The sequence below is a fragment of the Prionailurus viverrinus genome, chromosome B3, assembly GCF_022837055.1.
Source record: "Prionailurus viverrinus isolate Anna chromosome B3, UM_Priviv_1.0, whole genome shotgun sequence".
NCBI classification, from domain to species: domain Eukaryota; kingdom Metazoa; phylum Chordata; class Mammalia; order Carnivora; family Felidae; genus Prionailurus; species Prionailurus viverrinus.
In genome coordinates this window covers 130,646,701-130,659,919 of record NC_062566.1, presented here as the reverse complement: position 1 = coordinate 130,659,919, position 13,219 = coordinate 130,646,701, and positions in this window count along the sequence as shown.

The following is a 13,219-nucleotide window of genomic DNA, read 5'->3' as shown; positions in this document are numbered from 1 at the left end:
TCACAACCAAAAATGCCTCTAGACATTTTCACCCCCGGAGGTCAAAATACCCCCCAGTTGAGAACCACCGGTTTAACAGTTGCCCCTGGGGAGGTCTGAGTTCCCAGGAACTTCACGTGATCAGACAAAGACACAGGTGGAGGCTGTGGGGCGGGGGGGAGACAGCAGGAGCCAGCGTGCCAGAGAGGTTAGTGAGTCCCAGTGGGTGTGCGTACAGCACTGACATCTCCAGTTACACGTATATGAACTCCGTAAATTTCTCCTCCTCCACTGCAGGAGCAGTAGGAAGGATCTGATACGAAGGCCCCGTTTTCCTTTAAGGGGACATACTGGAGTGACTCCGACAGGTGTGAGTGGCCTCGCAGCAGGTGCCGTGTCAGCAGTACTAGGATCATCCTGCCATGGCCAGCACACACCCGAGCTGCTCCTCCACCTGGGCTCATCTTAATCTCTGTGGAGTTGCTTTGATCAGAAATATGATCTGAGAGTGCAATAACTTGGCACCATTCCTGCAAGGTTAGGGTTTCTGGCTTTTGTTTGCTGCATCATCACACAAAATCACCATGTTTTGGCTGTAATCTTGGACCTATTTTCTTATTTCCCTTCCTCCTGGTCATCTATTCATTTCTTCAGCAAGTGTTTCTTGAGTGCCTAATACATGCCCAGTACTTTGCTAGGAATACAAGAAGAGACAAAAGACATCTAGTCCCTGCTTTCAGTCTGGTAGAGGGGAAAGATAGAAAATAAGTTGTGGTTCCAAGAGCAGGCTTGTCTGAAGATGGCCATGAGGCCTCACTCTTGGTTTTCTAGCCAATGAGAACTGGGGGCTCCTCTTCTCCCGATAGGAGGGCTGTGCACAATTCTTACGGAGCTGGTGGCTTTGTCTTCCCCATGGAAGTGATTGCAACTTTGCAGGGAAGCTGGCTGCCAAAGTCCGACTGCCTGGCACCAAGTGGTTTGCTCATTCCTCTAATGTGAAGGCTCTATAAACAGGGGCTCATTGTCTTCCTATGAGAAGCGAAGCACAGTAGTATGGTGGTTCCCGTAGGAAGAGGGTAAGATACTCATATCTTCTAAACACTGAGAAAGTTAATCCTGTGAAGACCTAGGGGAAGAAACTTCTAGGCAGAATATGGAAAATTTTTGAGGTGGAGAAGAGCTTGATATGTTTGAGGAATTCGAAGAAGGCCAATTTGGGTGCACAGAGCATGGTGATTGAGGGAGGGAAGGAAGGAAGAGGCATGAAACAAAGGTAGAGTTCAAAATACAGGCGGAATCCGGTCATAATAAACGGCCTCGTTGGCCATGGTTAGGAAATCAAGTGGAAAGTGGAAAGTGGAAAGGGGTGGAGAGAGAACTGAGATCAACTTTGGAGGCACAATCAGCTGGACTAGTTGGCCAACAGGATGGAAAGGAGAGAGGGAGAGTCCAGGGTGATTCCTGAACATTTGACCCATGCTGCTAGAGATGCTAAGACCAAGGTGGGGGGAAAATGCTGGGAGGAGCAGGTTTGTAGGACAGGATGCAAACTGCCATTTTTGTTATGTCATGTTTAAAATGTGAACCATCTGTGTAGAGATCGAAGTGGGCAGCTGAATACATACCAGTTAGAAGTTCAGAGACAAGGTATAGGCTAGAAATGTAAATTTGGGGGTCATCAGCATACATGTGATATTCCCGACCAGGTTTGCCAAAGGAATGAGTGTAGACAGAGAGGAGTACCAGGGACTAGTACTGAGGTTCTCCAGTATGGAGAGGACACAGAGATGAGGAGGAACCAGGAAAAGATACTCAGATGACGGGCTATCTCCAGTGCCTTTGGTTAACGTAAAAAACATTACAACTGGGCGTTGGAAGGAGAAAAGGAACATCACGAACCATTCTTTCTGTTCAGTCTTGGGACCACAAGGAAAGTTATAGATCATGAACACCTCCTTGGATAGAGTTGTATATGTTATCCAGTTATATAGGGTCATCCAAATGATACAGAAAATGATTCCGTTTTTCAACATTTTCATAGAAATGAAAATACAACGTTTGAGAATTCTCAGAAACCTTCCCCATGCCTTCAGGATGAGTTTTGCACTTCTCCTATGTACCCATCACACATATCCTTATCACCACATTGATATGCAGGATGGTAAGATGGGAAGAACCATCATGAGTTCACATGCTGTTCCTTCTGCCCTCCGCACCCACCCCGTAAGTGTACAACTCTGAATACCAAAGACCCTTCTCAGCTTTTAGTTTAGGTGTCATCTTAAGAGGTATTCCCTCAAGGGAACATAACCCCTACACCCTATTCTCTATTATAGCCTACAATAGTCATGATCTCTTATTAATGTATTCAATCCTTGGCTAATTTTTGTCTGTCTCCTGCACTGGGTTATAAATTCCATGAATGCAAAGACATGGCAGGCAGTATGCTACCCCAGTCTGCACATACATGATAAATATTTTTTTAATGAATGAGTAGTGATTATGAAAAATTTTTGAAAATTAACAATAAGCAGCGATGTAAAGAGTTCCTTTTCCTTTCTCTTGCTACACAGATGTCTGTATCTTACCATTTGTAATTTTTTTTTTCATTATTACTCTTTGGTGTCTAGGTATGTGACAATGGCTGCCCCCACACCCAACTTTTCTCCATTTCTGTTAATTTCTTGAGCTTTATACTATGTCTGCCTAGTCTTCTGCATACCGCTATATCTGCTTTTCACCACCTGTAGGTCTGTGCTCACTCTTCACCTTTTAAAATAATCTTGCCCGGGGCGCCTGGGTGGCGCAGTCGGTTAAGCGTCCGACTTCAGCCAGGTCACGATCTCGCGGTCCGGGAGTTCGAGCCCCACGTCGGGCTCTGGGCTGATGGCTCAGAGCCTGGAGCCTGTTTCCGATTCTGTGTCTCCCTCTCTCTCTGGCCCTCCCCTGTTCATGCTCTGTCTCTCTCTGTCCCAAAAATAAATAAATGTTGAAAAAAAAAATTAAAAAAAAAAAAAAATCTTGCCCGTGCTCGCTTCGGCAGCACATATATTAAAATAATCTTGCCCTTTAATAACCATATTCTTCCAGCCTCCTTCTTGCCTGACCTCAGCTTGCTGCTTTGTTTGTACTTCTGGTGCTTACCTCCAACCTGTCCACCTTATTCCATATCACTGGCTCCAAATCGGCTTCCAGTTTACAGGTACATTTCTGGGCCTATGCTCTTGTTGGGAGCCCCCAGGCATTACACTGATTTGAAGACCTTAGGGAGGGGGACTTGAGAGCTGGGCCCCGCAGTGACTGGTGATGGGATAATCAGCTGTTACTTGGCTGGTATGCCTGTGCTCTTCCACAGATAATTTACCCCTGCTTTTCTTGGAGGCATAAGACTTTGGCACAAACAGAAGGATTTGCCCTGGAACTTCTCCATTCTATGGATGTCTGCCTAAGGTTTTTCATTTTCAGAGGCCTTCAGCTGTGATTTTTCCAATAAGATCTCTTGCTTGAATTATGTCTCTGCCTCAGTACAATCTTAGTTATTTAAAAAATCTTAAATAAAACAATCTGCCTTAGTTATGGTCTTATCCTGTTGGTTTTTACTTTTTACCATAATGGTCTGATACTATTTTTAAAGTTTCTGCCTGTAGTAGACATTGTCAAATATGTGGTGTTGCCCAGAACCCTCTGTTCCTGTGTTTGGGATGTCCTTATGTAGGTGTCTTGGTGTGAAATGGAACCCAAATCCCACATAGTTGGTATCTCAGCCTTCACTTTGGGCCCATGCATATGACCTAGGTGTGATCAGTCAGGCACATGGACTTTGAAACTGGAGCCTGTGTGGATAAGAAGCAGGGCAGTGGTGAATCTCAGCAACATCCAGTTTTAGAGGCAGTACCTTGTGTCCAGTTCCAGTGAGGGTTGTGTGGTAAACAGTAGGTGGTCAGTGGTTTGGGCTGTAGCTACAGCCATGTGCTCATGGATTCTTCTATGGGATGGTATTTGGCTATGATCTTGGCTCCTGTGAGCCTTTCCAGCAATTATGCAGGGCCAACAATGTCCTTTCAGTTGACTCCTATTTAGAAATCAGCCATAGTTAGTTACATCTAAGAATTCTACCTATTTTCTTTACTGATTTCTCTTTATATCATTCCTTCTTGTACCTCTGATCATCTTTCTGGGGTCCTTTTCTTTCTTAAAGTGCATACTTTAAATTTTTTTAATGTTTATTTTTGAGAGACAGAGAACAGAGCTTGAGCGGGGGAAGGGCAGACAGAGAGGGAGACACAGAATCTGAAGCAGGCTCCAGGCTCTGAGCTGTCAGCACAGAGCCCGACGCAGAGCTCAAACTCATGAACCACAAGATCATGACATGAGCCAAAGTTGGATGCTCAACGGACTGAGCCACCTAGGTGCCCCATGAAGTGCATTCTTTAAAAGTTCCCTTAGTGTGGAGTTCCTGATGGTACAATTGACTTGAGCAATACAGGAATTGGGGGCACTGATCCACTGTGCAGTTGGAAGTTTGTGTATAACTTTTACCTCCCCCACAACTTAACTACTAATAGCCTACTGTTGGAACGGATGCCTAACTGATAATATAAACAGTTGAATAGCATACATTTTGTATGTTTGTATGTATTCTATACCATATTCTTAGTAAGTTAGAGAAAAGAAATGTTACCAAGAAAATTATAAGAGAAAAAACATTTATAATATTGTACTGTATAAAAATAATCCCCATAGGGGTGCCTGGGTTACTCAGTCAGTTAAGCGTCTGACTTCAGCTCAGGTCATGATCTCGTGGTTCTTGAGTTCGAACCCCACATCAGGCTCTGTGCTGACAGCTCAGAGCCTGGAGCCTGCTTCACATTCTGTGTTTCCCTTTCTCTCTGCCCCTTCCCCACTTGCGTGCGCACTCTCTCTCTGTCTCAAAAATAAGTAAGTATTAAAAAAAAAAGAAAGAATCCCTATATAGGTGGACCTGTGCCATTTAAACCCATATTGTTCAATGTCAACTGTTAAGTGCTGTTTTTATCTACAAATGACTATTTTGCTCTCATCCTTGAAAGATAGTTTTTCTGGGTATTTTTCTCAACACTTTGAAGGTATTTTTCCATGGCATCCTGGCCTTAATTATCACTAAAAAAAGTCAGTTGTCTTTCTAATGGTTTCTTTGTGGGTGGTGTCTTTTTTCACCTCCTTTTGCATTCTTCTTTTTAAGAACTGAAGATCAAACTGAGAAGATCTAGAAATTACTAGAAATCTATTTCCCAGCAAATCTCCTAATAGTCATCCTGTTTTAGTCTGAATATCAACTCTAAGAGCCAAAAAATCCTGCCCCATCTGTAAAATTGGTTCAGTTTTTCTTTCACTGTGATTCTGTCACTTCTTCTCCCTCATACCTTCTTTGGATTCCATTTTTTAGGGTTTATTGTAACCCTCAGAAGTTTTACACTACCACCACCGTCCCACATAGCTGCTGACTCTCCATCAAGCCCTTCCCCTCTCTTAGAGTCTAGATTTAAAATCAGTAAGCAAAAATTATGGAAACAGTCCAAGTGTCCATCATCTGATGAGTGGGTAAAGAAGATGTGGTATATATACACAATGGAATATTACTCAGCTATAAAAAGAGAATGAAATCTTGCCATTTTTAGTGACACAGATGGAGCTAGAGAGTATAATGCTAAGTGAAGTAAGTCCGTCAGAGAAAGACAAATACCATATGATTTCACTCCTACGTGAAATTTAAGAAACAAAAAACAGATGACCAAAGGAAAAACAAATAGAGAAAGAGACAAACAAAAGTTCAGACTCTTCACTATAGAGAACAAACTTCTGGTTACCAGAATGGAGGTGAGTTAGGGGGATGGGTTAAATAGGAGATGGGGATTAAGGAGGGCCCTTGTGATGAGCATCGGATGTTGTATGTGTTGAATTACTATTTGTACACCTGAAACTAATGTTACACTTTATGTTAACTGACTGGAATTTAAATAAGAACTTAAAAAATAATAAAATAGAGTCAGTAGGCGAGGATGTAATGAACTGAGGTAAACTGAGCCCATCCAAGTTGAATGATGTTAACAGACCGGCAACTGTAGAATCAAACAAGCATAAGCTGTTGAAGGCTAACCAAAGCATCGTGCTCGATAAAGAAGCACTCCCATTCAATCAGGAATGACATAAGGATGAATTCATCATAACTATCTTTGTTCTCAAGGTATTGGCCATTGAAATTAGGCTGAAGTAGAAATAAATGGTAAAAAGCAAACATTTTGGTTTTTTTAATGTTCATTTATTTAGAGAGAGAGAGAGAGAGAGAGAGAGAGAGAGAGAGAATCCCAAGCAAACTCCACACTGTCAGCACAGAGCCTAAGGTGAGGCTTGAACTTACATACTGTGAGATCATGACCTGAGCCAAAATCAAGACTTGGATGCTTAACTGACTGAGCCACCCAGGCTCCCCACAAGAAACATTTTAAAAGGAGAGAGATTAAACCAATATTTGCAGACCCTGGGATTCAACTGAAAGGCTAAATGGTGGGATGATTCAGTAAGGTCACCAAGACAAAAAGCATATAAATAGAAATTTATATGTTCAAACAACAACCAGTTAGAAGTAACGATGGAAGAAATGATCCCACTGCATAGATTTGAAAAAGATAAAAAGAAAGGTATAGACTTAGCATGAAACATGAAGAATCTTTCTGAAAAAAATTATAAATTTTTCTGAAAAAAATTATGGCAAGAACAACAACAATAAAAGACATTTAGATAGGAAAATTTAATGTCTTCATAGTAGTCTCCTCCAGTCAGTCAGACTGACATCAACAGGATATTTTGGTTTTTGTTTTTTGTTTGGACAAACTGATTCCAGAAATCACATGGACAAAGAAGTAACAATTACCAGGAAAATTTTGAAAGAAAATTAATGAAAGGGTACTAACTATACTAAAAATAACATATTCTACAGTAATAATAAACTACTGGCACATGAATGAATCAATAATTCAAAGGAACAGACTAGAAGACCCAGAAACAGACCTGAAGATACGCAGCAATTAAATGAAAGTCTCATTTCAAAACAGTGGAGAAGAAAGGGATTATTCATTAAATTGTGTTGGGACAACTGAGTAGCCATCTGAAAAGAAAAAAAAAAAAAGTTGGATCTCTACTGCAGAGATTATACCAAAATGATTTCCAGATGAATCAAAGAAGTCACATTAAAAAAAATGAAACCATGAATTACCAGAAGATAAACAAGAAAATCCACTTATTTAACTACAGAAAGGAAGGAAGGAAGGAAGGAAGGAAAGAAAAAAAGGAAATCGCATAACCATAAAAAGAAGTCTAATGAGAAAGGACACAAAGTGGGGCTATTTTGTAATTTACCTCATTGACAAAGGGCTAATTCCCTTAACATATAAAATCATTAAGAAAAAAAAATCAGTCCAGAAAAAAATGGGTAAAACCTAGGACAGTTAAGAAAAAAAGGCAGAATTTAATATGAGAAATGCGAATGCAGTGACAATACGATATTTTCCGCAGCCTGACGGCGCTTGGTTGGTGAGGAGGTGGAGATACCGTGTTCGTGCTGGGCTGGAGCGTGTTTCCACAACAGCTGTGATGGGCAGTTGGGAGACAGCAAAGTTCTAGGAGCACGTTTCCTGTAACTCAGCAATTTCACTCTCAGAAATTTATCTCAGAGCTATATTCACATATGTGTGAAATGACATATGGACAGGAATATTCTTTTGTAAGTTTTTAAACTTATTTTGAGAGAGAGAGTATAAGCAGAGGAGGGGTAGGGAGAGAGGGAGAGAGAGAATCCCAAGCAGGCTCTGAGTCATCAGCACAGAGCCCAACACGGGGCTAGAACTCACGAATTGCAAGATCATAACCTGAATTGAAACCAAGAGTCAGACACAACTGGCTGAGCCACCCAGGCGCTCCAGGAATATTCTTTGTAACTGAAAAAAGATTGGAAATGAGCGACATGTCTATCAACGGTGGCTGTTTATATAAAGTATGGGACACGCGCACAATAGAGTAAGAGGCAGCCACTAGGAAAAAATGGGACAGCTACAAGGAAAGAGCTCCAAGATTTAATATATATATTAAAAAGTAACACAGATAACAATGACCACAGGAATAAAAATCCAGGGAATCTGACTTTAGGGTTCCTAGTCTTTACTAATATATATTGTCCCCAGTGGGGAGGAGAATGTTTACTCTTTTTTTAAAAATTTCTTTTGATGTTTATTTATTTTTGAGAGAGAGAGAGAGACAGAGCTCGAGAGGGGAAGGGCCAGAGAGAGAGGGAGACACAGAATCCGAAGCAGGCTGCACAGAACCCGATGCAGGGCTCGAACTCACAAACCGTGAGATCATGACCTGAGCCGAGGTCGGACGCTTAACTGACTGAGCCACCCAGGTGCCCCGAGAATGTTCACTCTTTAAAAGCTGCGCAAATGTTCACTTTCTTTTATTTGAAGATACACAAACATGTGGTAACAAAGTAGTCCTGAAACACTGATGACAAAAAGGACAATTTCAGGCCCAGTCAGTTCTTGTCTTAGCCCTCCTTTCCAGGGGCATCATCTTTAACAGTGTGTGTGTCCTTCCAATGATTACCCCACACAGCCTTATAAAATATGCTAATCCTTCTATTTCTTGATTTGCCAGAGTATGCTTTGTCAGTGAGTTCAGTTTAAATGGTGGAACCAATAAATAGCATTTATTACGACTGTATCATAGTCCAACCAGAGAAGCAGAATGAGTAGGAGATTATATCTAGCTATCCAGCTATCCAGGTATCAATCTAGCTATCTACATATCTATGTGTAAATAGACATACATACCTATGTGTCCATACACACACACTAGTTTGTTTGCTGTTTTATGAAAGATACGAGTAATGTGCCTATAATATCGGCAAGCTGTCTGTCTTCTGATCATACTTTATCCTTCCTTCCTTCCTTCCTTCCTTCCTTCCTTCCTTCCTAGCAGGAGTCCTCTGTCATCCTTTTCCAGTCTAGACTGTGCACCCTCCACGCTTGCTGCCCACTCATCATCCCAGGACCTACCTTTCACTATTCTTCTGGATTACTCCAATTCTTTCTGGATCCCATGTCTTTTGTTTTGCTCGAGTACGTCTGCAAGCAACTTCTAAGAATGACACATGGGATATAAATTTCTAAGTCCTCACTGTATCTGTTAGATACTGCATTAGAAATAGACTCACCACATAATCAAAAAGGAATTTATTTGAAGGATAATGGGGTGCTCACAGACTCCAGGAGACTCAGCCTTAGAAAAAGATAAAGGTCAGGCAGGTCCAGGGAAGGTCACAGCAAAAAGTGCTCATCTATATTGCTTGCAACCTACCTCAAGAATGGACTCCCATTGTCAGTCTTGTTCTGCTCTGATTCCCAGTCCAGGAAAGGAGCACTTGTTTTTTCTGGTGCGTGGGTCACATGCTTGCCACTTGGCTATGAAAAGGTGAATCTTGATCAGTGGTGCCATTGGACTACACGGAGAGGTTGAGTCCCCAAAAGTGAAAAAACAAAAACTGTTATTAACAAAGAGTGGTGGAATAGATGTTGAACGAAATGTGTTCATTAAACTCTGCTTGAGTAAAATGTCTTTTTTTAAGTTTATTTATTTATTTATTTTGATAGAGAGAGAGAGAGAGTGAGCAGGGGAGAGGCAGAGAAAGAGGGAGACAGAGAATGCCAAGCAGGGTCCATGCTGTCAGCACAGAGCCCAATGGCAGGGCTCAAACTCACAAACTGTGAGATCATGACCTGAGCTGAAACCAAGAGTCAGACTCTTGACAACTGAACCACCCGGGCTCCCCAAGTAAAAATGTCTTGAAATGTCTTTATTCTGTTCTCATTCTTTCTTATGTGATGGGTTATAGAATTCTAGGTTGAAAAATCATTTATTTTTTCTGTAGGACCTTGAAGGCATTGCTCTGTTTCTTCTATCATCCAGTACTGTTGATAGGACTTGTCAGTGTGATTCTTATCCTTTTAGTGGGAATTTCTCTCAAGGTTTTTAAATAAAAACTCCAATGGCCTACAAAAATCCAACTGCCTCTGGAGATGCTTCCTTGGGGCCATCTTGTTAAACCACCCAATTGTCAGGTGACTCTTTCTAAGGAAGCATAAACAGTTATTGGTATCAAAGGATGCTGTGATCTTTGGATTTGAATTTCAACCAACCCTTCACATCTCTCTAATAGGGCACAGTAATGGAACAGAAGTCGATGAGAGACCAGCATGCACTCAGAGTCCAGATTCTTATCTAATGCAGATAAGTTCAAGTATGCCAGATTCTTCCTCCACCTTCAGTCTCCATGATGCGCTCACCAGGGCTTGCCCCAACTGGATGGCAGGTGGCTGGCTGAGGACCACCTGAGTCTCCAGCCAGAGGCAGGTGTGAGCTAGGCTGGAGGGGAGCCAAGGGTGGGACGGGCTGGGGCAGGGAGGAGGAAACAGGGGCTGCTCTCCAGAAGTTTATAAACATCTTTATCCTTGTTCTGAAATTTCATCAACTGGGATCAGATATGAGCCTGATTTCATTTCTCACGTTGACATTTCAGTCTGTATACTTGTGTCTTTGTTTTGCTTTGAGAGGGTGTTGAATTTTCTTTGCCCATTGTCTATATTAATACTTTTTCTCCAATGATTTTACCATTTAAAGGAATTCCTCTTGTTCTCTTGATAGTTTTCATCCTTCTTCTCTATGACCCTTATGATAGTTGTGATCAAAACTGTTTTCCCCTGGACACCTTGAGACTTATCTTTATTTCTGAGATTATTTTGTCTTTTTCTTCCATTTCCTGAGTTTGGTCAACTCTGACTTCACATCTTCCTGGTTTTTTCTCTGTTTCTATTCTTGGTTATTTCAAACTTATTATTCAAGGTAATTTTTGTTTTAATGTGCAGATTCTTATTTTAACACTTTAATTCAGATTAGAGGGTTCTGTTAAAGTTTCCTCTCCTTTGTACTTTTTGTTGCTTTGGGCAGGGAGAATATTTTCTTTTTTTAATTTTTTTAACATTCATTTATTTTTGAGAGACAGAGAGAGACAGAGCATGAGTCAGGGAGGGGCAGAGAGAGGGAGACACAGAATCTGAAGCAGGCTTCAGGCTCTGAGCTGTCAGCACAGAGCCCAACGCGGGGCTCAAACTCACAAACTGCGAAATGGTGACCTGAGCTGCAGTCGAATGCTTAACCGACTGAGCCCCCCAGGCGTCCCTGAGAATATTTTCATCTGCTGAAATGTTTCACTTCTCATGATCTGTCTTCTAATAGCTTTGTCTGATGTTCCTGCCACTTTGTGTTCATTTTCAAACATATTTTATCTGGACAAGCCTCAAGGAGGGGGCGGAAGTTGAGTGTCTAGCTAGGTTTCTGAATTCAAAAGCACCTTCTGTTGCTTTAGTGAAGTTCGTTTGTGAAGTAGATGCAAACTTTTTGAGGTAGAGTCAGTGTGTTTTCCAATTTTGTGGTTCTCGTCTATCTCTGTAAGACCTTCAATTTCTACGGCTTTCTTTTTTCTCTTCACCATCTAACATCTGTGAGATTCCTCCACCTTCCATGGCATCTTACCTCTTCTTCAGAATGCTGCTCTCCTAAAATTGCAGGAGAACTTTCAAGCCAGTGCTCTAACCTGCCAGTTCTCAAAGCTGGTCTTTGTATGTCCCCTCTTAGGTGGGGGATTCCACAAGAGAGATTCTCTGTCTTCCACCTCTGCAAACTCTTGCTGTTCTCTCTTCTTTTCTTTACAGTCTCTCCCTGACCTATATGTGACATAGACTCTGGAGTCGGTTCTTCTGGTTCTAGAAATTGCTTTCTCTACTTATATGCAAATTGGAAGTGTTACTAATCTGTTTCCTGGTTGCTCTAGGATTGTTTTATTGATTCCTCTTATTTGTGTGACTTTTAGGGAGAATATATGGGGAAATTCAATTGTAAGTAGCCACCATTTACCTTCCATAATGTTTTGTACTTATCAGTTTGTTCATTTGTTTGTTTTGTACAGGTTTTATTTTTACGTAATCTCTACACCTAACATGGGGCTTGAATTTCCAACCCCAACATCCAGAGTCACATGGTCTACTGACTGAGCTAGCCAGGTGCCCCTTCATTTATTTTTAAGAAGTCTCCCCTAGCCCCCAGATTATGGTTTAAACATTCCATTTCTCAGTAAAAGAATCACAATTCCGTACAGAAATGACTGATTGCCTGCCTGGGACAGGAAATGTATAAGGTGAGCCTGGAATATCTTGTCCTATAAGGAAGGAAAGAAGGAAGGAAGCTATCAGAGATCACTAGAGTCATTTTAAGAAGACCAGAGCCAACTTTCAGACAACACCTGCCCAAAATTGTACACTTTCAGCAACAATGAGGATAATAACTAATGGATAGAAACACTCAAATATTTAAATATAAACCTATTGGGGTGCCTGGGTGGCACCCAGTTGAGTGTCCGACTTTGGCTCACTCAGGTCATGATCTCACAGTTAGTGGGTTCCAGCCCCATGTCAGGCTCTGTGCTGACAGCTCAGAGCCTGGAGCCGGCTTCGGATTCTGTGTCTCTCTCTTTCTCTGCCCCTCCCCTGCTTGTACTCTGTGTGTCGCTTTCTCTCTCAAAAACTAAACATTAAAAATTTTTTTAAATCTAAAAAATAAATAGAAACCTATGAGTTCATAACGATACTAAAAAACAAACCTTATTGGTTGCTTCTATGAGGATTCTAGAGAATCAAGTCGCTATTTTCAAACTGGTAAGTGAAAGAACGAAGCATTTATTTTGCCTTTACTTAGGAACTATACTCTGAGTAACCAGATAACTGTTGAAGGAAAGTTGATCTTTATAAACGTATTCCAGCAAATAAATGAAGAATAAATGATAAAATATCACCATATTGCAGCCTCTAGTGAATTTAACAGGTGTAGGAAAGAAATGACAGCTGCTATGTCATGAAAAGAGAGACAAACAGACTTTATGTGCCTCCTGTTGAAAGTATCTAAAAACACCTATGAAGTGTTCCTGCCAAAAAAATTAAACCTGAATCTGACCAAGGCTCTAAATCAACTTAACAACTTACAGGACAAATGAGATAGATTTAATGGTAGAAAAAGATACCATGGTGATGCCATCAGTGAAATCCAGACTGTGAGAGACACATTAGCAGTAGCGAGTTCTTCAACTAATAAGTTGCAA